This window comes from Gorilla gorilla, chromosome 10 (assembly GCF_029281585.2).
Source record: "Gorilla gorilla gorilla isolate KB3781 chromosome 10, NHGRI_mGorGor1-v2.1_pri, whole genome shotgun sequence".
Taxonomy (NCBI): domain Eukaryota; kingdom Metazoa; phylum Chordata; class Mammalia; order Primates; family Hominidae; genus Gorilla; species Gorilla gorilla.
This window is the reverse complement of record NC_073234.2, coordinates 84,202,411-84,229,526: the sequence shown is the minus strand read 5'-3', so window position 1 is coordinate 84,229,526 and position 27,116 is coordinate 84,202,411. Positions and strand designations below refer to the sequence as shown.

Here is a 27,116-nt window from a genome sequence, read left to right as displayed (position 1 = left end):
CATGGATGAAACTGGAAATCATCATTCTCAGTAAACTATCGCAAGAACAAAAAACCAAACACTGCATATTCTCACTCATAGGTGGGAATTGAACAATGAGAATACATTGGACACAGGAAGGGGAACATCACACTCTGGGGAGTGTTGTGGGGTTGGGGGAGGGGGGAGGGATAGCATTAGGAGATATACCTAATGCTAAATGATGAGTTAATGGGTGCAGCACACCAGCATGGCACATGTATACATATGTAACTAACCTGCACATTGTGCACATGTACCCTAAAACTTGAAGTATAATAATAATAAAATAAAATAAATAAATAAAAATAAAAAGCAGCTTGACACAGATGGGGATGATTCCATGGAAGTTGAGGTCATTAGTAGAGGGTTTTAGGACCATGGTTTGGGCACATTTGACCTGAAGGTATAGCTCTACCAAGGATCTAGAGCTGTTCAATTCAGTAGCCGTTAGCCACTAAGCAATTGAGGAGTTGAAATATGACTAGACCAAACTGAGGTGTGCTAGAAAGTGACTTTGAAGACTTAATACAAAAAAGGAAAATATTTCACTAATAATGTTTTATATTGATTACATGTTGAAATTATAATATTTTAGATATGTTAAATAAGAAATATTTTTTAAATTAATTTCAAGGCCAAAAGCAGTGGCTCACACCTGTAATCCCAGCACTTTGGGAGGCTGAGGCAGGTGGATCGCCCGAGCTCAGGAGTTTGAGACCCACTGGGGCAACATGGCAAAACCGCATCTCTACCAAAAATACAAAAAATTAGCTTGGCATGGTGGCATATGCCTGTCATCCCAGCTACTTGGGAGGCTGAGGTGGGAGGATTGCTTGAGTTTGGGAGGTGGAGGTTGCAGTGAACCAAGATTGTAATTGTGCCACGGCACTCTAACCTGGGTGACAGGGTGAGACCCCCATCTCAAAAATAAATAAATATATAAATAAAAATTAATTTCACCTGTTTCTTTTTACATTATTGTAACTAGCAGAAGATTAAAATTATATATATGACTTGCATTATATTTTGATCGGACTGTGCTGCTACAGAGCGCAATTTGTTATTATTAATTTTTTCCTGCGTACAAAAGGAATTCTAGTTCATTTAGAAAATTTGGATCATACAACAAAGCACCAAAAAGAAAATTAAAATCTCACCATCCAAAGGAAACATTTAGTAGACTGGAATCATACTACACAGTTTTGAGCCTTTTTACCCCCCCTGAGTCAAATATTTTATTTTGTTTGTCCATGCAAACATGTTATCTCTAAAACTTGATTTTTAATTTCTGTTTTGTGTCCTGTCAATAGATATTTTATTGTTTAACTTATGCCCCACTGGTGAATATTTACTTTGTTTCTAAACTTTCGCTGTTATGATCAATGCTGTAGTGAACATCCTTGTAGCTAAGACAGCAAAAATCTGAGCACAGGCTTTGGAACCACCGTGCCGAAGTTCAAATTCTGGATTCTCAGTTTTGTAGCTACGTGACCGTGGGTCTTTAGAATAATTCCTGGCACATAGTAAGTGCTATGTAAAAGCTGCTATTGTTATTATTATGAATACATACCCAAAAAGGAAATTACTAAGTCTAAAGCTGTTTTAAGTATTTGATATATATACCAAATTGCCTTCCAAAAAGATTGTGTTGATTTATAATTTCTTGGGAAATGCATATTAAGAAAAATAAAACAACTCTTCTAAAACTTACACTAGTCATAAATCAATACTGTCATTAGTGCTTTGAAAGATGACTGTAGTATGTATTTCTCATTGTTATGTTTTAAGTATGAGGGAGAATTTATTTCTCTTGCCTCTTTCCCTAAGAACTCTCACCTTCCCATAATTAACAGACATTCACTGAATTCCTCTACTAGGAGTCCTATACCATTTCAGATGTTCAGAAATCTCCCTAACATTGGTTAAGATTCTTGCTCCTAAGAGGAAAGTACTATGTTCACATACACAGATCTCTCATGATCACTTGCCCTCAACTGGATAGATTTTAGCCGGTGATTTACCCTCAGAAAACAGCATTGTATATAAAATTTTGGCACAACACTTAGTCATCCGTCACACTCTGCTCATTTCCCAAATATGCTCGTAAAACCAGTTTGCTTGAGATCCTGTATAAAATGCCTATTGTGATGCAAATACTGACATATTGAGGATGAATATGAAGAAAACCACTAAAATCTAGGAAATTCAGCTATAATATGCATGTTTGTGATTTAAAGTTATATGGGTTTAGTAAGCCTTTCCCCTTTAACATAATACGCAGAGTACCTTTCTGAGACATTTATCAGCTATCAGCCTTATTCTTATTCTTGAAACATTCAGGGTTTCTTAAAGACATTGCCTTTTTTTTTTTCTATATGGAGTCTCGCTCTGTCGCCCATGCTGGAGTGCAGTGTCACAATGTCGGCTCACTCCGCCTCCTGGGTTCAAGCAATGCTCCTGCCTCAACCTCCTGAGTAGCTAGGATTACAGGCGCCCACCATTGCGCCTGGCTAATTTTTGGTAGAGACAGGGTTTTACCATGTTGGCCAGGCTGGTCTCGAACTCCTGACCTCATAATCTGCCCGTCTCAGCCTCCCAAAGTGCTGGGATTACAGGCGTGAGCCACTGCGCCCTTCCTATCACTTATCTTGTCATGCTTACATTGTTCCCCACAATTTTAGGTTGTTTTTTTTTTAAGTAGAGACAGGGGTCTCACTATGTAGCCCAGGCTGGTCTCGAACTCCTGAGCTCAAGTGATCCTCCTGCCTCAGCCTCCCATAGCTCTAGGATTAAAGGAATGAGCCACTGTCCCCTCTGCCCACAATTTTCTAATGTCCTCCATAGGGTAAGATGAGCTTACAATTATCTGAGCCTAAAACCAAAATCTTTTTTATATACAAATACAAAATATTTCCCCCTGACAGTTTTAATATATACTGAACTTTTCAGGGATGCCACTATATGTAAATTGACGGGAAATTATATTTTGTTTTGCTCTTAACGTGACTGAGAGATATTTCATATTCAGAGAATCCTGACAACAGTGAACAAAGAGCCAAATCAATCTGCATTTGTAATCTATATGTTCACGGTGACTCTCAAGTATAGATACAAGCATGTGATTTCTTTGTCTTCTAGTGGAGTACCCAACTTATTGCATATAGATACCATATTTTATGTAAATTGCATTCTTTTTTATTTCTGCTTTATATAGTTTGAACACTACATTGATCTTTTGAAATTATGTATGTAAATGTGTTAGAATTGTATGCCAGCATAATAAAATAGAAGTTGCAAAATATTAGATATGAAAACAAGAGGCATCATCTGATAGAGTTAAGAACTATTGGTGTAAAAGCACAAAGAGAGCTGATAAGGACCCACCTGAAGCTCATGTAATCATCCAAAAGGTGATTAGTTTCTGTTCTTAATCCCTGAACGTGTGTATCTGATGGTAACACTGTGGTGACAGCAGTATCTAGATTTGAGATGTGATAACTGCCATTAGCCCTGATTCCTCCTTTCAGTTTGTGTGTTTAGAACACCCCTTTCTCTACGAATGCAAAGTAAGAAACTAAGATGTAAAAAAACAAAACAAAAGAAAACCTTAAAGTGAAATTACTCAAAACACACACACACACACACACACACACACACACACACACACACACACACACACACACACACAGTATATCAAATACCAACATGTGTTTGGGTTAAGGGAAGGAGACTAAGTCAAATTTAGTCAAATCTTCCTGTTTGGAGCTAGGCTTGGTCCTGTAGTCCCAGCTACTTGGGAGGCTTACACAGGAGAATCACTTGAACCCAGGAGTTTGAGGCTGTACTGCACTATGATCGCACCTTGAACAGCCACTGCACTCCAGCCTGGGCAACACAGCAAGAGTCTGTCTCTTTAAAACAAACAAACAAACAAAAAACACTTCTGTCTAGTGATTTAAAACAATTGACATTCTTCCTAGCAATTAAATGTAATACTGTATAGTAGTTTGTGAAGAGGTTAGTAAGTCCTAATTTGAATTTGTGTTAAAATAAAAGACACAAAATGCACATGAAAAATGTTTCTCATCTCTGTTTTCTGAGGACTGCTGCATGTCACAGGTTTTAAAAATACACATTTTCTATCTGTGACCTTTCACATACATACCTTTGTCAAGCTCAATTGGAGGGCTTAATCTCCACTGCATCAAAAAAAAAAAAAATGCTGCCAACTTCAAACAAATTGCCTTGGAGCTGGCTTCACAGAGTTATCACGCACTTACCCAGAGTTGAAGATAACTACCTTGACAGTGGGGATACAAAGGCAGTAATGATAGTGCTTACTACCCCAGTCTTTAGCCTATCACAGAATTCAGGAGAAGCCAATTAAGTAATCCTTCTGTTTGTTTAAAGAACTTTCAATTAGTTGCTTATCCAGTTTTTAAATTATTCTGATGCGAATCCGTGAAAACTAGAACCACACTTAAAAATCACAACTAAAGTATCATGAATTGGCAGTTATTCAAACACATAACTAAGCCTCCTTTCCCACATAATGCACACGCACATATACAAATACAGGCAGGTGAAATTTAGCATAACATCATGTTTTTAGAGCATGAATAAATGTTAGAGACCATTTGATCATTCATTAGGTTAATTGAAACTTAGTTCAAAATGTTGCTTCCTCCAGGAAGCCTTTTTCTATTCCCTGGGCAGAGTCAGAATCTCCTTCCACATCTCTTCTCCTCTTAAGCATCTTCCAATAACTCTATGTTCACATAGAGGCCAAGGACCAGGCTTTGTTCAGCTTTGTATCCTAAGCACTAAGATGTGCTTATTACATGTAACAGATACTCTCAGGGACAAAGATTAAGAATTATTATGTGCTTATTAAATGAAACATATGAACGCAAATATATTGTATGTAGTATATTAAATAATACATAAGTATATAGGATGTACATTTTTAAATATACTTTTATATTGTTACATATATGTAACTTTATACACTTTTATATAGTTACCTATATTGTATGTAAGTACTTCAGTCCCTCAAGAAAATGACATTGTTTTCTTATAAACTTTTTGTTAAAATTAGTTTTATATTAGTAGTCAATAATATGATAACTTAGAGAGGTAGAATTGGGGGACCACAATTATGCCGCAGTTCAAGATAAGTCACTGGCATGTAGGAGAAAGCCTCAGAGAAGTTAGGGACTTTCAGGCAGTAAAGGACACAGTTGAATTATTCACTGGCTAGCCTAAAATGGGTCTACCCCCACCCCTTGCCTTCAGCCCCCTAAAACACTGACCAAACATGTAATAAGAAAAGAGTAATTATAGGAGGTTCACCACCATCACCCTCACCCCTGCCTTCATTAAGAAGTGTTTAGGCTGGTTGCAGTGGTTCACACCTGTAACTCCAGCACTTTGGGAGGCTGAGGCGGGTGGATCACTTGAGGCCAGGAGTGCAAGACCAGCCTGGCCAACATGGTGAAACCCCATCTCTACTAAAAATACAAAAATTAGCTGGGCATGGTGGCAGGTGCCTGTAATTCCAGCTACCTGGGAGGCTGAGGCAGGAGAATCGCTTGAACCCGGGAGGTGGAGGTTGCAGTGAGCTGAGAGCCGAGATCACACCACTGCACTACAGCCTGGGTGACAGAGCAAGACTCTGTCTCAAAAAAAAAAAAAAAAAAGTGTTTAAATAAATGCCTCTGGCTTTATTTGAACAGTCCAGGAATAATTCAAGGGTCTGTCACAGAATTTTGACAAAGAAAAGAAGGTGGGAGGGATCATGTGAAGAAGGCCTTTTTTCCCCCAAGAGTTAAGCAGGGGCCAGGCACAGTGGCTCAGGCCTGTAATCCCAGCACTTTGGAAGGCCAAGGCAGGCCGATTGCTTAAGGCCAGGAGTTTGAGACCAGCCTGGCCAACATGGCAAAACCCCGTGTGTACTAAAAAAATGCAAAAAAAAAAAAAATTAGCCAGGCATGGTGGTGCACACCTGTAATCCCAGCTACTCTGGAGGCTGAGGCAGGAGAATCACTTGAACCCAGGAGGTGGAGGTTACAGTGAGCCGAGACTGTGCCACTGTACTCCAGCCTGGCCGACAGTGAGTCTCTGTCTAAAAAAAAAAAGAAAAAGAAAAAAAAGCAGAGATATGAAACCCTTCCATTTTAAGTGTCTTTTCCCCCCTCTATACTCAGAAATGTTGTACCTATTTTAGGTGAAGGCAGATGATATGTTTAACTATTCTTGGTGTGAGTGGTCCAGAAGGGCACTGTTTTGGAAATACACAGATGAACTGTTGAAGGTAGTTTCACCTTAATTTTTAGTCCTCGTTAAATATTTATTCCCTTGTCCATTGTTGGTGACTCAGTTGAGCCCACTCGTTAAAATCCTTTTCACGGGGATAGTCACTCTTATGAAAACATAGACACCTGGAGACATGTGGGAAGCGTAGGGTCATTTAACATGTGGCGATTCTACAGCAGTTTTCCCATTGTTTAACTGGAGAGATTTATTTACAGCTTGTGTTAGGCTGTTCTTGGGTTGCTAGAAAGAAATACTGGGTAATTTATAAAGAAAAGAGGTTTAATTGGCTAAGCGTTCTGCAGGCTGCGCAAGTGTGGCCCCAGCATCTGCTCAGTTTCTAGGGAGGCATCAGGAGGCTTTTACTCATGGCAGAAGGTGAAGCAGGACCAGGCACGTCACATGGTGAAAGCAGAAACAAGAGAAAGAGGGGGTGGGAGGTGCCACATGCTTTTAAACAACCAGATCTCATGAGAACTCACTCATTATTGTGAGGACAACACCAAGCCATGAGAGATCCACTCCCATGACCCAAACGTCTCCCACCAGGCTCCACCTCTAACATGGGGGATGACATTTCAGCATGAAATTTGGGGGAACAAATATCTAAAGTATTCACACCTTACTAATAATACTAAATGTGCACAGTTAAATTTCAGATAAAGATTGTTCAATTGGGGCAGACATGTAATTTTTTCCATTGCTCTTTGGGACTCAGATGAATAATCTTAGTGTGGTAGAGGTAAGCCTAGCTGGTTTGTCATGTGTTACTGTCAGTTCCTTTCAATTTATGAAGAAACAGAAAGATAAATTGGGAAATGTCACATTCTAGCCTTAACAAACTTTTTAGTTGGACTTGGCCGTCTTTCGAGTTTTAAGAACATGTACTTCTAAGTGTACAAAATGTGTTTCCAAACTCTATGGCATACAGTTCTAGCATAACACCATGTCAGTCAATTGCAGAAACTTCCAAACATTTTTTACACTGAGAGCTCTTTGGTCAAATAATTCTTGCTTGGAAGTAAATCCCAGTCTGTGTGTGCCAGGCACTATGTTAGGCTAGAGACAGAGTCATGAGCAAATAGCATCTCTGCTTTGATGTTTCTTACATGTGCTAGTGAGGGAGGCAAACAAAAAACAAGGCAAGTTCAGATTTTGATCATTGCTATGAAGCAAATACATAGTTTAGTGTAATGGAGAGTGACAGTTACTGTGGAACATAGGTTCCATGAAAGCATGGAGCCTATCCTACTTGTCACTGTATTTTCAGTGCCTAAAACATAGCAGTTACTGTTTGAGAGAATGTTGTATGGAAAGAATGACAGGAGGCCTGCCTGTAAAGATGGTAGGTTAAAGCGGAGATCTGAAAGGTGACAGTCAGCTAGATCTTATAGCCTGATTACAAAGTGCACAAAGTGCAAGTGATGTGCAAAGGCCTCGAGGTGGAAAGAGTAGAACAGAAGTGAGACCAGGGTGGCTGGAGCCCTGTGAGCAAGGGGAAAGTGGTCTTTGAGCAAGTTGGAAGGTACACAGGGGACAGAGCATAGAGTGCCTTCTAAGCCAATTCTAAAGTGGAGAGTTTGAATTCTGTTCTGAGAATAATGGGAAACCGTTGAAGGGTTTTAAGAAGAGAGTGATGCAATCTGATGTGGGTTTTAGAAAGATAACTTTAGCTACTGAATACAGAAAATGGCCAGAATAGAAGCAGGGAGACTAATCCCGTTACAGTAATCCTGGCAAATGTTGATGATGGTGATTTGGATTAAGATGCCCTGTTAGGAATGGAGGGAAGTGAAAGGATTGGAAATCTGTTTTGGAAATAAAACCAAGAGTACTTGCTAATGGGTTGGGTTGGGTTGGATTGGATTGGATTGGGTTAGATTGGATTGGATTGGAGGAGGAAGGCGTGTGAGCAGAAGAGGAAAATCAAGGATGATGCTTAGGTTTTGTGCTCGACTGAGTGTATGAAGTGTTCTTATGTTAGATGGACAAAACTGGAAGAGGACAGATTTGGGATGAAATCGAGGGCTCTGATTCAGACATTCTCTTTAGAAATTGTGAACTCCTCAGGAGGTATCCAGTGGAGACGGTTGGGTATATAAGTGGAGCTCAAGAGAGAAGTTTGGCTGCAGAAAGAAAGCTGGGAGTCATCAACATAGAAATGGTATTGAAACCTGCAGGACTAATAAAATAATCTAGCAAGAGAGTAGAGATAAAGAAAAGAAGGCCAGAATCGAGCTATAGCACCATCACACAGTTAGTCTGATAGAGTAGAGGAGCCAAGAATGGAGATGGGAAAAAATCAGTAATGAGGTAGAAGGAAAATTAAGAGTGATGTCACAGATGTCAAAAAGGGGAGTGGCTCAAGAAGGTGGATGTTTTGGGGAGTACCATGACCACCTACTAGTGATTTGCTGGAAGGACTCACTCACAACTCAGTATAGAATCATATTCAAGGCTAAGATTTATTACAGCAAAGGGTATGGTGCAGGAACAGCAGGATACAGATATATGGTGGCAAAACTAGAGAAGTCGTAGTAGGCTTTCTTGTCCTCTCTCTGTAGGGATTCCACATGTTTCTCAGGAATGCATGTTTCTCTCCAGCTGTAAACTGCAGAGACATATGCAAAACGCCTCCACCCAGGAAAGCCCACTCAAGTCTTAGGGGTTCAGAGCTGGTCAAGGGAGCTGGTTGTGTAGCTATGTAACCAGCCAGGATGCAGACCCCAAACTAGGTACTAGGATGCATCAGGAATCTTCATGTCAACTTTAAACAATGATACTGTCTTGATATATTTTGACCACTGCCTTGAGGGCACAAAAATAACATAACTAATTAGTAAGCATTTCAGGGAGTTTAGTGCTCAGGATTTGGGTCAGGGTCATTGCTGTGACTGCAGGTGTTCCCAAAGACAAGCAAGAACTGAGTAAAACATACTGGCTATGTTAACTCTTTCCTCTAGAGGTGATGGTTAATGTTGAATGCAGGTGAAAGTCAAAACTGAGAGCCATAAAGTTAATTTCTATATCCCAAAGTATAGTTAGTGAAATTATATTTCTCTCCAGATAGATTCATTCCACTTATTTAGTAAACATTTATTGAATGCCTAATATAGTTCATGGCATGTGCTAGCATGAGACTATAGGGGTAAAGAAGTTAGACACGGCACCTGCCCTGAAGGAGTTGACAATTCAATAAACGCAGATGTCATTAGCTGTGTGCCAGAATATGACAGAGGTCTCACGGCTGAGACCTGAAGGATAAAGAGAGATCAGCCAGGTGAAAAGGGAAAGGCAAGGCAATAAGTAGCACGTTCAAAGGCCTGGAGGTGAAGGAGCATATTGACTTTGAGGAGTAAAAGAAGTTCAGTGTGGCTGGAGGGGAGAAAGGAGAAGGTGAGTTTGGGGTAGATTATGGAGGACCTTATACAGGCTGTTAAACACGTTTTGCTTCATCCACGGGGAGATATAATCCTAAGGGTTTTTGCTTGATAGGAAAATGACAGATTTGTTTTCTTGATTGAAAAATTTCTGATAATTTTACAGTTAGTTTTGCATTGCAACAGAGATTCTCTCTCTCTCTCTCTTTTTTTTTTTTTTTTTTTGAGACAAGAGTCTCGCTCTGTCACCCAGGCTGGAGTGCAGTGGTGCGATCTCAGCTCACTGCAACCTCCGCTTCCTGAGTTCAAGCGATTCTCCTGCCTCAGCCCCCGAGTAGCTGGGATTACAGGGGTGTGCCACCACGCCCAGCTAATTTTTGTATTTATAGTAGAGATGGGGTTTCACCATGTTTTCCAGGCTGGTCTCGAACTCCTGACCTTGTGATCTGCCTGCCTCAGCCTCCCAAAGTGCTGGGATTACAGGCATGCACCACCGTGCCCAGCCCAGAGATTCTCTTTAAGAAATTTGGTGCAACAGTCATTTCTGGGACAAAAAGTAGTGAGATAATACAAACACACCAGGGTAAATAAACCAGAGCACCACAAAATGTAATATTAAGTGTGTAAAAATAATAACAATCCCTGAGAGCTATCAGTGTGAAAAGTTTTTATTTGAATGCCATAATTGAATGGAATTGTTCATTTAAACCTTCAAGTGAATTTATTTTTATGTCTAAAACTTATTAGAAATGTTTCAGTGGTGATTATATGTAGTTTCTTTTCTCTTTTGCCTTCAACAGAGCACAGATCACACAGAAAGGAATGATTTTTTTTTAATCAGCAATTTTGGAGACAAATTCTATGAATGCCAACCTATACAGAAACTGACAAGCATTAATTATTCAGAATGTAAAGAGAAATGCCAGAGTATTAAGGAACAGATACCTAGATTTAAACATAATTTTGGAATATTATAATTATTATGAATTACAACCACTTATATTTGAGGCAGTATGTAACAGCTGTGTGCATGAGCAGGAACATGAGAGGGAACGTAACCTGGTCTCATTTTCTAGGCAAGCCATTCAAGAGGAGCAAAGAGAATGGGAAAATGAAAGCAATGCCACTGCTGATTATTGAACATCTTTATGTGCCATGCACTGTGCTAGGCCCTTTACACATTTTCCTTCTTTAAGCTATTTAAAAACTGCGATAAGTTCCTTACATTCCCATTTTATAGGCAAGAGCAAATAGATTTTACAGATGAAGAAATTGATGTCCCAAAATGATATCTTGGTAGGTGATAGATTTGGTTCGGTAACCCAAATGTGTCTTTTAGCAATTTATGTATTCATTCAACAAATATTCATTGAGTTCCTACTGTCTACCAGAACTTTTGTAAGGGGATGCAAAGAAGAACAGACCCAGGTCTTTCCCTTTATGAACTAGGGCAGTGGGCCTTACACCCAACTGCCGTAATGGGAAAAGCATTGTAATGGGGCTTTGTTCGTTGCAGTCAACAGTGCAGTGTAGGGATGCTTTGTAAGCTGGCCTACAGGGTGCTTGGTAAAGTTGAGAAAGGCTTATCAGGGAGGCTGACATTTGAGCAAAGGTTTGGATATTACCAGGCAGAGAGGTGGAGGTGGTAGGAATTCCAGGTAAAGCGACTGGGAAAACACATGCTGTGCTTGGGTGGCAGGAGCAGTCCAGGGAGGACATGGTGGGACTGTGCTGCAAGAAGCCTTGTATGCCAAGGAGATGAGACTTCCCTTGTACATACAGCCAAGGATAAGAATTTGATGACGATTTCTAATGTATCTTAGCATCTAAGTTCCCTTAATTTGTGCTCACTGGAAACCACAAAGTTTTAGAAGGCTTTTGTCATTGTGGTTTAAAAGAAAAAAATAGATTGTTCAAAGAACAGTGATACATAGGGAAAATATTTTGACTCATGTAATTTCTCACTAAAATTGGCAATATTTGTAGCCCCATGGGAGCTATGTTTCCATAGGACATTCTGTTCGCTGTCCTTGGGAAGCTATCTAAAAAAAGAAGAAAAAAACACAATAAAAAGAGGTATTTGGGGATCAGTAATAAAAGTTGTATACTTTATTGAATGTGTTACTGTGTACTAGCTACTTATCCATATTATTTTAAATCCTGACACCAACTCTGTGAATTAGGTAGTATTATCCCTGTTTTACAGATAGGAAACTGAGGCTCAGAAAAAAGTGACTTGCCTGAGACTACTTAGCTAGTAAGGAGCAGAGCTGGGAATTCAAACCCAGGTCTGTCAGGATTCAAAACCCCAGTTCTTCCAGTCTCTAGAGCCTGGTCTCTAGAGCCTGGAGACTTCTGTGGAGGTGACCTAGGCCACTTCGATAGGTGAGGAGACAGAGGACCGCTTGGGGATGCATTCCTTAAACCAGAGCAGCTGATTCTATGAATGCCAACCTAATACAGAAACTGACAAACATTAATTATTCAGAATGTAAAGAAAACTGCCAGAGTATGAAGGAACAGACATCTAGATTTAAACATAATTTTGGAATATTGTAATTATTATTAATTACAACCACTTACATTTGAGGTAGTGTGTAACAGCTGTGTGCGTGAGCAGGAACTTGAGAGGGAACGTATCCTGGTCTCATTTTCTAGGCAAGCCATTCAAGAGCAGCAAAGAGAATGGGAAAATGAAAGCAATGCCACTGCTGATTATTGAACACCTTTATGTGCCATGCACTGTGCTAGGCTCTTTACACATTTTCCTCTTTTAAATTATATAAAAACTCTGTGATAAGTTTTTTTAAGTATTCAGACTTTTGTGTTAAATTGGAAAACCAGTACTGGAACCTGGGGGTGGGGGCGGGGCAGGGGTCTTCTAATGACTGGCCTTGTGCTCTTTAAGCTGCACTAGCTATCCCACTTTGAAAAGAATGTATGAAACACAGTTGCAGTCATGCATACTCCATCTCCAAAGAATGGATTCATTCTTCAGGCCATAGTATACTGACTATAATTTTCTGTTTGTAATTACCCAGATTCCAAGCCTGTTTATAGCATTTACACCTGAGGAATGGAATAGTGAGGATTTGAAGAGGCCGCAGTCCTTGAGGTTTTCTTTGATAATAATATCTGTAGCTGCATCAAACACAAATTTGATATTCTGTGTATCTGTAACACAGGTCGTGTGACTGTAAATTCTTTTGATACCTTGTTGCATACTGAGGTCAAGGAACTGGCTCTTGATGTAATTCCCCGCATCCTCGTAGGAGTTGTTACCATCATACTCTGGAAAACAAATGCTGAGATGGATTAACTTTTTACATTGGGTTTCCGCATGGGATTTTATAGGAATAAAGGTTCCACTACCAGCAGTGAGTAGCCTGAAGTCTGCCACATTGACCAGGAACCTTTGCAAGAATAAACCGAGGATGTGCCCTCTGCAGGTGAATGTGCTAGGCTCTCTGGGGTTGCCAAGGAGTTTGAGTCCCCATCCTTGAGTCCCCATCAACTACATCTAGTTGATGTACACGTGATCCTTTGCAAAGGTTCTGAGCCCTCTGAAACTGATCAAAACTGCCTCTGTTAGAAAATATTAAATATATTCTATATATCAAGCCAAATACTAGGAGCTTGTGTAAGCAACAGAGTATCTTGGTGGATCACGTGGGTGTTGGGTTAGGCAAAAGATCCCACTGTTGGCCCTCCCCACACCCACATCCTTACTATGCTCTGGGCAGACAGAGTTACTCCAACTATCTCAAAATGCCCAGAAACCCTTAACCACCTCTACTGATTTGCCTGTATTCAGGAGCCTCCTTCTTCACAGCTGAGATTCAGACTTCATTGAGGGACAAGGTGAATGAGAGGGTAGGGGACAGTAGGGGACAGAATCTGGTCATCAGGAACTTTGTACTTTCCAGTGAGCACAGACTGAGATACCTCAGGTGCTAAGACTGCAGCACCCCTGGAGGAAGACTGTACACTAGACAACAACAAGGCTGATTGGCAGGACAGCATCTACCCAGCATCCTTAACATCCGGGAGGAGATGATGGTGCTGTGTAGGGACACTTGACCCTGCCCATAGCAGCCTCAGCCCCTGTGCATCCTGGGAGTGAAGTGATCAGGTCATGCAAGTAACTGCATCAGTCCTCACCACTGGGATCATTGCTACAGAGGGGAAGGCTTTTCCCTGTGTGTTGGAGATGGAGATAGAAGTGTATTAATGGAGGAAAACAAAATAAGCTTTTACATCTGCTAAATTAACAGAATCCCAGGCTGCCAAAACCCTGAGGCTTGCTCAATCAGCAGTCCAAACTGTATTTCCTCTAAGGGACAAATTATGAGCTGCTGAAAAGGTACACACAGTCTAGTGAGAAACCATTCAATTTTGAGGGGGAAACTCTAGGGAAATAGAGTAAGTTAAAGGAGTGGAGTGTGCCAGTATGAGAAGGCAACTCTCCTGGAGTTTGAGTTCCAAAACTCAGTGGGCTCATAGGTCATGGTGTGATCTTAGAAGTCGTAAGTGACCAACAAGGAGTTTAATAACGCCTTTTATTATACTCCCTCTTTTTACATAGCCTTTATACCAAGTTATCATCTGGCAGTCATTTTAGATATAGGTTTCTAAGTTAGACAGTAGGGTCCAAATGAAGTGTTTGGCAAAGTCATCTTAATTTTTTAAAACTTGATATGAAAAAGATGTTGGTATCAGGTATTGAAATTGAGGAGCTATCAGAATAGGGAAAAATTCCCCATTTATGCCCATCCTCACAAATACACAAACATTTATAAACAATAATGATACAGGCAGGCATGGTGGCTCACACCTGTAATCCCACCACTTTGGGAGGCCAAGGCAGGCAGATCACCTGAGGTCAGGAGTTCGACCAGCCTGGCCAACATGGTGAAGCCCCGTCTCTACTAAAAATACAAAATTAGCCGAGTGTGGTGGCACATGCCTGTAATCCCAGCTACTTGGGAGGCTGAGGCAGGAGAATTGCTTGAACCCAGGAGGTGGAGGTTGCAGTGAGCTGAGATCGTGGTATTGCACTCCAGCCTAGGCAACAAGCGCGAAACTCTGTCTCAAAATAATAATAACAATAATAATACAATTTATTTTTTTCCCTTTGGGGGGCTTTCCAGCAAAGACCAGAAAGCCTATTAGACAAATTTTAAAAGAGCTGTAACACTATAATAAGACTGTTTAATAATGGTTGAGAACACAGAGCCCGAAGAACACAGATTGCCTGGGTTCAAATCCTGGTTCTGCTGTTCAGTGGCTGTGATCTTGAACTACTGTCTTACCCTATCTGTGCCTAGTTCCTATTTTGTAAAATAGAAATAATAGTTCTACCTCGTAGGTTGTCGAGAGGGCTAAATAAGTTAATAAACATAAAGTGCTCAGAATATGATTGGCACATAAGTGCTATGGAAGTATATGCTACTCTTACTGCTGTTACATAAATTGTGATATTTGGCAGCCTTGAAGCGTGGCCCTGCCATATGCTTTGTGTTTAAAACCCTCAAACTACTGTTTATTGAGGGCATCTTTGATGTCAGGCACAGGGCTAGGCAATGTTCCTGCTGTATCTCAATGAATCTACACAACACCCTATGAGGTAAATACCAATTTACAGCTTTAGATACTGACTTGCTGGTGGTTAAGTAACTTGCCCAAGGACACAAAGCAAGTACCTGGTAGATTCAGGACTGAAGCTTCAAGTCTAGAGAGCTTGGCTCCAGCCACAGCTGCAGTTTGGGCTGACCTTGTTCCTGCCAGCACACTTTGGGACCTGGGCCATACAAGTTATAGCATCCTGGACAGACCCTCTATTTTATAGAAAAGGAACCTGAGGCCCTAGGATTAAATGAATTGCCAGAGGTCACTCTCCAAAGAGACTCTGAGGTCCAGATTAGGAAACCTGAACTAACATTGAAGCCGTGTCTTTCTGTATAAGATCCAACTGCTTGTGGTATGTTTGGCCAAAAAGACTCAGGTTAAAGTCAGATACCAAATAACATATTGACATCTAGCATATTTATGCCCAGATGCTGTATAGCAAATCATCCTTCACTTTAATTAGCTTATAGTTATATACTCGACAATGTGAATGAACAGAGAAAAACAAGGTATTTTTTTTTCAACTTCTAAATTTGCTTGGGAAATTCCTCCGTGTCTTTTACAGGTTTAAAAATCATGTTTAACGATAATGTAGTTATCTTAGGAAAAAGACCAACCCATTTTTATCACTCTTTATCATTGGGCCATCACAGATGAGAGCTTTCTATCTTATGGAATCATTTGCACAAAGTATATATGAGGATATACAGCATTGTATTTGTAGCATTTCTTATAATAGTAAAAAAATGAAATGATACAGTCATCTAGTTAATGCCACTGAGTTGTACACTTAGAATGGTTAAATAACAAATTTTGTTATATGTGTTTTGCCATATTAAAAAAATAATAGTTTAAGAAACTAGTGACTTGTATACTTAAACTGAGTGGATTGTATAGTATGCAAATTATGTCTCAATAAAGATATTTTTTAAAACCCCATACATTTATCCATAGAGAATTGGTCAGATTATGCCAAACCCAGTCAATGGAGTATTTTACAACCTTTATTAAAGAATTAGGTAGATTTATATGTTTTGACATGGGAAGATGTCCAGAATATATTGTGAAGTAAAAAAAAAGTTGATGTGCATTTTCATATGCTGTATACACACGTCTACAGTTTTGTCTTATGAGTAACACTCTTGTAAATGTCATTATGCAACTTGGCTTTTTCACTTATGTGTGTTATGTTAGAGGTTAGTACATATAGAGATACCTCATTTTTTTAACTGTTTCAAACTATTCTGTGGTGTAATCTTATCTTAGTTTATTTAGTCATTTCCATATTGATGAGTCTTTAGGTCATTTATAACTTTTAGATATTTCGAAGAATGCTGCAATAAATACTGTTAAACAAGCACATTAGCTCCCTAATTTCCCAAGATAGGCACTACTAAATCAAAAAGTACATGCATTTTTTTCCTCAACTTTCTTTCTTTCATTGATGATGCTCTTCTTCCTCCTCTTCTTCCTCTTCTCCTTCTTCTTCTTCTTCTTCTTCATTATTATTATTATACTTTTAAGTTCTGGGTTACATGTGCGGAATGTGCAGGTTTGTTACATAGGTATACACGTGCCATGGTGGTTTGCTATACCCATCAACCCGTCACCTACATTAGGTATTTCTCCTAATGTTATCCCTCCTGTAGCCCCCCCACCCCCCAACAGACCCTAGTGTGTGATGTTTCCCTCCCTGTGTCCATGTGTTCTCATTGTTCAACTCCTACTTATGAGTGAGAACATGCAGTGTTTGGTTTTCTGATATTCTGATAGTTTGCTGAGAATGATGGTTTCTAGCTTCATCCATGTCCCTGCAAAGGACATGAACTCATCCTTTTTATGGCTGAATAGTATTCCATGGTGTATATGTGCCACATTTTCTTAATCCAGTCTATCATTGATGGACATTTGGGTTGGTTCCAAGTCTTTGCTATTGTGAATAGTGCTGCAATAAACATATGTGTGCATAAAAAGTATATGCATTTTTGTGCTTGATGGATACTGACAGATTACCCTACAAGAAGATGTATTATTTACACTCCCAGCCCCACATGAGTATGTGTATTTCTCCACATCCTAACCAACACTAATTTTTTTCCATTCTAATGGGTGAAAAAAAATCTCCATTTTAAGTTGCATTTTCATTGAGCATGGTGGTACACACCTACAGTTCCAGCGACTTAGGAGATCGAGATGGGAGGATTGTTTAAGGCCAGGGCCAGGAGTTCAAGACTAGCCTGGGCAACATAGCAAGATCCCATCTCTACCGAAAATTTTTTTAAAAACTAGCCAGGCATGATGGTGCATTCCTGTCATTCCAGCTACCCAGGACACCGAGGCTGGATGATTGCTTGAACCCAGGGCCATGGTCCCACCACTGTACTATAGCCTGGGTGACAGAGCGAGAACCTATCTCTACTTAATAATTAGTAGCATTTACATGATTGAAAATCAGAATGAACATGTTTTCACATTAATTCAACATTAGATAAACATTGAGGTACTGCCCCAGATGAACAAACACAAACCCCTGCCCCTGTGGAACTTCTGTTCAACTCTATTGGTCATTTCTATTTCCTCATGCCATTTGCCTGTTTTTCTATTTATTCATGCTTTGCTATGTGTGTGGCAAATATTTTCACCTCTTCTGTGGCTTGTCTTTTAAGCTCCATTTTCAGTATCTTTGGCCTTACAGAAGTTTTTAATTTTTATGAGATCGTATTCGTCAGTCCTTTTCTTTATGCTTTTATGTTCCATGCCTCACTTAAAAAGGCCCTCTTTCCCCCAAGGTCATAAATATATTCTATACCCTTTTCAATATTTTTATGGTTTTAGTTTTTATGTTTAGCACCTAACTCCATCTGGAATCTATTTTTGGGAATCGAGTGGTATGTAGATAGATTTCATGTCTGACAATATATATTTTTGAGCACTCAAATTTTTAAAAAGTATGTATGACTTTGGTAAGCAGAAAGAGCCAAGAGGAGTTTGAAGAGACACTCAGAAAGTGGATGTCCATTCTGGGTGGGCCCAGGAGTTTGCAATTTTAGCAGATACCTCCAGAGAAAAGAGAAAGTGATGAGAAAAAAAAAAAAAAAAGCTGTGTCCTGTGGAGTAGATTCAGGTCATAATGGCTGTAGGTAGAGACACAGCAGAAAGAGTAGCCCCGGGTTGGCCTTGTATCCTGGTACCTACAGCACCTTAGGAAATACATAAAATACATGAAATGTCACAGCTTTGCAAGAACTAGAAGACAAGCCAGAATGAATCAGAGAAGGGATTCTTCAGTGTTTCTACTTGTAATGGAATTTTTAATCCCTCATCTGGTACAAAAATGAGTTTGAGATAATAGCCCATTTAAAAATAACCCAAGCCGGTGTGGTGGCTTACGCCTGTATTCCCAGTACTTTGGGAGGCCAAGGCAGGGGAATCACCTGTCAGGAGTTCATGACCAGCCTGGCCAACATGGTGAAACCTCGTCTCTACTAAAAATACAAAAATTAGTCGGGTGTGGTGGCGGGAGCCTGTAATCCCAGCTACTTGGGAAGCTGAAGCGGGAGAATCACTTAAATCCAGGAGGCGGAGATTGCAGTGAGCCCAGATCGTACCACTGCACTCCAGCTTGGGCAACAGAGTGAGACTCCATCTCAAAAATAAATAAATAAATAAATAAATAAATAAATAACCAACCCAGCCCTGGATTAATGATGAATTTTCATTCTGGCTAGCAAAGGTTAGCAAAAGTGGATGACTACACGTAGGCATGTTAATTAACACTTTTTAGATTCTGGAAAAAGAATGTTGTGTGGCAGAAATATGGGTACAAATGTGCAAGCCTTCTGTAGATGATTCTTTAAAGGCAGGTGGAGTGGGAGCCGCTGGGCTAACCTACCCCAAATCACTGCACTTCCTTTCTTCCCTTGTCATTAAAACCATATGACCCCTTTAGTGTCTGTGTTGCACTCATGAGTTCAGAAGTTCCAATGCATCTATCAAACACATGTGTTTGCTTACTGTGCATGTTGTTCTAAGGGCTCCTTCACTGCTTCTGACAACCCTATGAGGTACTATTATAAGCCTCCTTTTACACATGAGGAAACTGAGGCTCCAGAGAGTTAAATAAGTTGCCCATAGTCCCACAGGCAGTGGCGGCATTGGGATTTGGACTCAAGTTGTCTAGCTCCAGGTTCGCAGAATCACCCTAATAATGTGCCCTCCAAATTGGCTATTTCAGCAACTGCAGTGTTCAGGAAAGAATTATACTCTGATGAGCCTTCATGAGGCAGGGTTGAAAAACCTGTGTCAGGAAAAGATATGACACCTTACTGGTTATCAGACCATGCTAGAAGGAGCCTCTTTAAAGTCGAACAACAGAGCCACTGCTCTGGTGCAAGCAGCACTCTCACCCAGCCCTCTGACCTCAGTCACAGTGTGAGCTCTATAGTTCCTGGCAAACTTTAGCCATGGGGTCAAAAATGGAGAAGCGTGCCTTCAGGTATAAGACGTGGTGTGTTCATGCAGGGATTAGCTCTGTTTAGGCTTAATTCTGGAAGCCAGGGTTCTTAATTTGGTTCGCATTCCCTGACGGAATACTATGCAGTCCTGATAATGAATGATTTACGTTTATACAACAGTATGCATGGATGCACCACAGGGGACAGTGCCTGGAAATAGGCACAAGGGTGCTTCGAGGCTGCTGTCTACACAAATGTGTGTTTAGTTTATGAAAATCCACAGTGGCGCCTGTAATCCCAGCACTTTGGGAGGCTGAGGCGGGTGGATCATTTGAAGTCAGGAGTTCAAGACCAGCTTGGTGAAACCCCGTCTCTACTAAAAATACAAAACAATTAGCCAGGTGTGATGGCGGATACCTGTAATCCCAGGTACTCGGGAGGCTGAGGCATGAGAATCACTTGAACCCAGGAGGCAGAGGCTGCAGTGAACCAAGATCGTGCCACTACACTCCAGCCTGGGTGACAGAGTGAGACTTTGTCTCTCAAAAAAAAAAAAAAAAATCTACAGTGAGCTCTTCAGCATATAGCTTTCTCTTCATATTGTATTCCATGTATTCATTGTACTGGATTCAATGTACAGTATTCTATGTATATTGTTATTTCACTGAAGAGTTTTTTCTTAATGGCGTGAATTAGAGTCAGCTGAGGTATTTGTGAAAAATGCAGACTCCTGAACTCACGCCTCAAGATTCCTGTTCTGGATGGGGCCCAGGAGTTTGCAGTTTTTTACAAATACCTCAGGTAATTCTGCTGCAGGTCATCTGAAGATATACCTGTAAGAACATAGCAAAGCTGCAGACCTGGTCTGCTGTTGATGTGCTTAATACTGGGCATCAATAGGACTCTATAAGTAGAGCAAAAGAATGACTTGAGAATGACTAGGCTCACACATTGGGATGGTAGGAAAACAGCCTGGTGCACTGCAAGGGTAACACCATCTTGAAGCGAAACCACCACGATGATCGATGCTTGAGTCCTGCATGCCAAGGTGTTCCTGCAGCAAGGCCAAGAAACAATGCCTGTAGCACAGATAACCCCTCATAAACATGCTTATCTGACTTCCCCAGTGGTCACCAGTGTTCCCCAGGAGGATCTGAGACATGACCAGCTGTCTTTACTCTAAACACTTGCTATATAAAGGATCATTTCTGGTGGGTGGACACAGGGACTCACTTTCTGGAGCAGCCCAAGACATCGCTTCTATTTGTAAGTCCCTATTAAATTTTTTTTCTGAAGAACTGGATTTATCAGCCTCTTTCTTAAGCCTCTTAGTTCCCTCTGTCTTTGTGGGTAGGTTTGCGTAGACCTACTCACCAAGAAACAAGGCTATATCTTACATGTATCCATGATTTTTTTTAATGCACAAAAATGTAAAAACACTATATAAAATACCTACAACAAGATTTCTGTTGGCCAGGTACAGTGGCTCATGCTTGGAATCCTAGCATTTTGGGAGGGTGAGGCGAGTGGATCACTTGAGCCCAGGAGTTCAAGACCAGCCTGGGCAACATAGCAAGACCATGTCTTTACAAAAAGTACAAAAATTAGCTGGGTATGGTGGTATGTGCCTGTAGTCCCAGCTACTCAGGAGGCTGATGTGGGAGGATTCTTTGAGCCCAGGAGGTGGAGGCAGTGGTGAGCTGAGATCACACCACTGCACTATAGTCTGGGTGACAGAGTGAGACCCTGTTTAAAAAAAAAGAGAGAGAGAGAGAAAAAAAAAGATTTCTCTGAATCCTTCTCATGCATATCATGAGAGATGTTTTAAAATGTTTCTATATTTTGGCCGGGTATGGTAGTTCACGCCTGTAATCCTAGCACTTTGGGAGGCTGAGGTGGGTGGATCACCTGAGGTCAGGAGTTCAAGACCAGCCTGGCCAACATGGTGAAACCCCCATCTCTACTAAAAATGCAAACATTAGCCAGGCGTGGTGGTGCATGCATGTAATTCCAGCTACTCGGGAGGCTGAGGCAGGAGAATTGCTTGAATCCGGGAGGTGGAGGTTGCAGTGAGCTGAGATCACACCATTGCACTCCAGCGTGAGCGACAAGAATGAAACTCCATCCCCCCAAAAAAAACCACTTTTCTGTATTTTAATGCACAGTTTAAAAATGCCAGACCTGGCTCTATTCTACTTAGGTTTCTGCTCATTAGATAGGAGTCATTCATGTATGACTGAATCACTATGAGGATCCTCCCCTCTCTCTTCTTCCCCTTCCACCCACATGCCAGGCTGTGGTTCAGACTGCCTTCTGCTTTCTCACGGGTCTCTGTTGTGTGATCTTGTGCCCACCCCTCTGTGTGTTAAGTGGAGAGAGTGGCTTGAACAGTACCCTTATGGTTGGTCTTCAAGAGCTCATCTAATTCTGAATGGTAGTTGGGCATGTCTGAAGGTATTAGCAATTCTGTTGCTCAGCATTGCTGATGTATTGAGCAATGTGAAAACCTTGGCGAATGTTGTTGCCATCTTCCCCTAAGAATCTGCCTCATCCTGAAGCCCAACCATTTGACTCTGTGCTAAAATGAAGTAACTTCAGTAAGGTCCATGTCTACCAATTTCTTAATCTCAGTTGAGGTAAATAGATGCACATTGTCAGAAAGGACTGGCCACTATGTACTGCTAATGATGGGCACAGAGTTGTGATTGTCCCAGCAGACTTGAGAAAAGCTAGGGATACATCAATCCATTATGAGACGGTATCTGTTATAGTCAAGAGTGTCTCTGGAATGGCTTCTTATAATTATTTGGACTTTCTACCAAGGTTTCTGTGCCATAGCCTATGGAAAAGTAGATTCCTTTCAAGAGACCTGACTTGCCAAGCATGGTGGTTCACACCTGTAATCCCAGTGCTTTCAGGGGCCAAGGCGGTGGGATCACTTGAAACCAGGAGTTTAGGACCAGCCTGGGCAACAAAGTGAGACCCCCATCTCTACAAAACATTAGCCAGGTATAGTGGCGCATGCCTGTGGTCCCAGCTACATGGGAGGGCAAGGTGGGAGGATCACCTGAGCCCAGGAGTTCCAGGCTGCAGTGAGCCACGTTCACACCACTGCATTCCAGCCTGGGCAACAGAGCAAGACCCAGTCAAAAGAAAGCAAGAATGAGAGAAAGGGAGGGAGGGAAGAAGGGAGGGAGGGACGGAGGGACGGACGGAGGGACGGACGGAGGGACGGACGGAGGGACGGACAGAGGGAAGGAGAGACAGAGGGAAGGAGGCCTGACTTGTATATTTATGTGCACGAAATCCGTTCTAGGCCTCTGAATATGGCACCTGGCCCACTCTTTCTTGAGAACAGTTTGCCAGTGAGCAATGTGCCTCATGTCCTTTGTGAAACTGGCAGAGCATAAATTATTAATTTAAAATATACAAACTAAGATCAAGATAAGATGTGCTTTAATGAATGGGTAAACTCAAATGGCTTATTAACACCTTCATTTCCTCATGCTGCTTCTGAAATGGGCATTTCTCAACTTACATTTTAAGGTAGGAGCTGATCTGAGATGCAAGTTAATTATAGTTTGTCGAAGCCAAAGAGTTGGGTTTGGGAGATTTTCTGAACTGAAAATGTTCAGTGGCGGTGCCCATGTAATCTTGGGCCTACTCTGACAGACAGTTCAGAGCCTTAACATTCAGTGTTGGTCCTTTGGATATATTGAACATAAGCTACAGTTTACAGGTATGAGAGGACATTATTGACTGAGACTTCAATAGTTCCAAAGGGGGAAAAAAAGAGAAAGATGGCTTTTTTAAAGCTACCGTCTTCAGCTCAGGAAAAAACATGTGATCAGCCAACTGTAAATGCACAGCTTGAGAAATTTAGCAATTCCCAAAATAGGTTCAAGTTTCTTTGTGAGCATGTAGGCCTACTTGCAGGTAACATTGACTTTGTTAACAACGTTTGTTAACAATAACATTGTAGGCAGTTAATGTCTCAAAGCTCTTATAGATACAAAAGAAAATAAACTTACAACTTCCAGAAAGCATCTTCTCATCGATGAGTCTAAATAATGCTCATCTATTGGAGAAGCAACTTGTTAATAGTGACTTTTTGTCACTTTTGTAGGGTGGGGAGAGGGACACGGGAGATGAAGCTCTTACTTTATTTTGGAAGTGAGATGTCTCAAGTTCTTTATTCTAAAAAAGGTAAACATCAATTGCCTCTGAGGTAGTAATAGAAGAAGGTCTGTTTTACTTTGGAGGAACATTTACCTTAGAGTAAAACAAACAAAAACACAGTTCAAAGCCCAGGCTGTCTGAGCCCATCTCGTCATTTGTAAAATGAGGATAATAATACCTGCCTTACTTATCTCATGGTGTTTCTGTTGAGGATTAAATGATAAAGCACTTTGGAAATTATGTAAAATATCAGTATTTTAAGCAGGTATGATTTCCCGAAATCTTTGAGTTTTTCCTCTGATTCCATGATTATGACATCACTTAAATATGCCACCCCTCTGCTATCCTAATACCCCAAATCTCAGTGAAACACTGGAAAAGTCCGAAACCAATAGAGATTTCTAAAGCAGAGCCCCTTATTATGCCCCTCAATTAGTGATCATTGTTAATGGGTCTGCTCAGAGCATCATTGCCAAGTGCTTTGATAAGCTGAAGAAATCTGTTGATAATTTATTGAGGCATGGTATTTCAGTGTGTGGAATACTTGGGTACTAGTTCTTGGGAGTTTTTTAAAGTAAAATACTTACATTTGTATTGACTTTGCAACAGCAGGTACAGCAAATTTCACATGGTACCTTGCTACAGAAATTAATTAGTACCACTCATGGTTTAAATTATGTAGAATAATAGTATGCTCATATTCTTCTTGGCTGTCTTAAAAATGAATAGAAACAAAAAGGTAAACAAAGCTCATATTTACCTCTCCTTGGAAAGAGGTTGAGTGATTGTCATGTAGCTTCTCATTTATCAAGTATGTGTTATGATTTTGTTAAAGGATAAATTGAAAGGATTCTTAAAGCAACAAAGGTTTGGTCCTGCATTGATGCATATTAAGTAAAGTAGAGCTCCTCAGTTGGCATTCCCAGGCTGGGTGACACACAGGTGCCTCTTTCTGATACTCTCCTTCCCAGCTCCTGTGCCATCCCCTCCCCTCTCCCCTTCCCTCTCCTCTCTCCCCTTCTTCTCCTGTAATACTTCTGCTACTTGCTCTGTTCTACCCAGAGACTGAAGGAAGTGAGTGGTGATCTAATTGAGAATGAATAAGTCCGAACATTTATATTCCTTCCCCTTCACTCCATCCAAAGTCCAATCCTGAGGAAGACATGGAGGTTATGATTAAACTTGCCCAACACTCAAACTTTACTGACTGCTTATTCTTATGTTAATCACTTGGCCTTTGCTATATTAATGACTGAGTGACCAGAAGTCTCAATGATCCCATAAATCATATGGTTTTAAACTATTTTTGTAGCTTTTGCTAGTTGTAATAAAAATTTTCACATGATTTTTTTTCCAAATAGGTTTAATAAAGCTAATGTGCTTGACCAGGTTTTGGAGAGTTTACATACTAATTTCTTAACCCCTTTCTAATATGGTTAGTATAGCTCTGTGTTTTCATCAGAGAGAAGCAGACTGTGAATTCCTCACCTTGGGGCTTCCATTCTCCCTCCAGGTGGCTTCACCTTTCAAGTGAACAACCTGACCTCTCTGGCTCCTAAATCCCACCCTTACAAGCCGCAGGAGCCGGTGCATGGGGGCATAGTTTCTTACCTTTACCTTTTTCAAACCTTTCCCTCCTCACCAGCTTTTTTTTAAGACTTTATTTTCTTAGAGCAGTTTTAGAGCAAATTTGCTGTACCTACTGTGGCAAAGTCAATACAAATATAAATATTTACTTAAAACCCAAGAACCAGTACCCAAAAGCAAAACTATCTAAAGCAAAATTGAGAGGAAGGTACAGAGATTTCCCACATACCCCTTGTCCCTATCCCCACACATGCATAGCCTCTCCCATGATCAATATCCCCCACCAGAGTGGTGCATTTGTTACAACTAATAAACCTACACTGAAGTAGGGGTTTGGACAAATGTATAATGACATTGTAGTATCATACAGAGGAGTTTCACTGCCCTAAATACCCTATGTGCCATCTTTTCATCCTTCCCTCCTCACTAGCCTTTGGCAACCACTGATCTTTTTATTGTCTCCGTAATTTCGCCTGTTCCAAAATGTCATATGCTTGGACTCATAGTATAGCCTTTTCAGATTGGCTTCTTTCACTTAGTAATATGCATTTAAGTTTCCTCCATGTATCTTCATGGCTTGATAGATCATTTCTTTTCAACACTGACTCGTATTCCATTGTCTGAGTGTACCACAGGTTATTTATCCCCTCACCTACTGAAAGACCTCTTGGTTCCTTTCAAGTTTTGGCAATGATAAATAAAAGTGTAAGTAGCTGTATAGTTTTTATATGGACATAAGTTTTCAGTTTATTTTGTTAAATAACAAGGAGCTTGTTTGCTGGATCGTATGGCAAGAGTAGGTTTAGTTTTGTAAGACACTTGCAAACTGCTTTCCAAATTGGCCATTTTGCATTCCCACCAGCAATGAATGAGAGTTCCTGTTGCTCCACATCCTCGCCAGTATTTGGTGTTGTCAGTGTTCTGAATTTTTGCCATTCTAATAGGAATGCATTGATATCTCATTGTTGTTTTAATTTGCCTTTCCCTGATGACATATGATGTGACATATGATGACATCTTTTCATATGCTTATTTGCCCTCTGTTTATCTTCTTTGGTGAAATACCTGCTGTTTCCATCTTTTGTCCATTTTTTATTTGAGTTGTTTATTTTCTTATTGTTGGGTTTTCAGAATTCTTTCTGTATTTTGGATAACTCTTTCATCAGACATGTCTTTTGCAAACATTTTCTCCAAGTCTATGGCTTACCTTTTCATTCTCTTGATCCCTCCAGCTTTTTATTTAGAAAATTTTCAGTCCTATAGAAAAAAATACAAAAATAGTAAAATAAGCACTCACACATTATTCATATACATCCACCAGTTGTTAATATTTTGCCACATTTGCTTTATCTCTCTCATGAGCTCCATCTGTTGATTTTACTGAACCATTAGAAGTGATAAATGGCATGTCACGTCATCCCAAAAAACACCAATATGCATCTCCTAAGCATGACTTCTTCCTGCCTAATCATGACACATCATTATTAAACTAAAAATAATAACTCAATAATATCCAACAACATACTGCATTTTTAAAGTTCTCCAGTAGTTCCCA

General features: G+C 40.5%; 1 protein-coding gene and 1 non-coding gene across 3 annotated transcripts in view; one reads left to right on the top strand and one right to left on the bottom strand.

The window, feature by feature from the left end:
- Positions 1 to 27,116, top strand: part of CPM (carboxypeptidase M) — a 79,920-nt gene that overhangs the window by 6,293 nt on the left and 46,511 nt on the right. The gene's annotated exons all lie outside the window — the stretch shown is intronic.
- LOC115930301 (U7 small nuclear RNA) lies at positions 14,851 to 14,912 on the bottom strand. The gene has a single exon (XR_004066944.1). It is a non-coding gene; the product is annotated as a U7 small nuclear RNA (small nuclear RNA).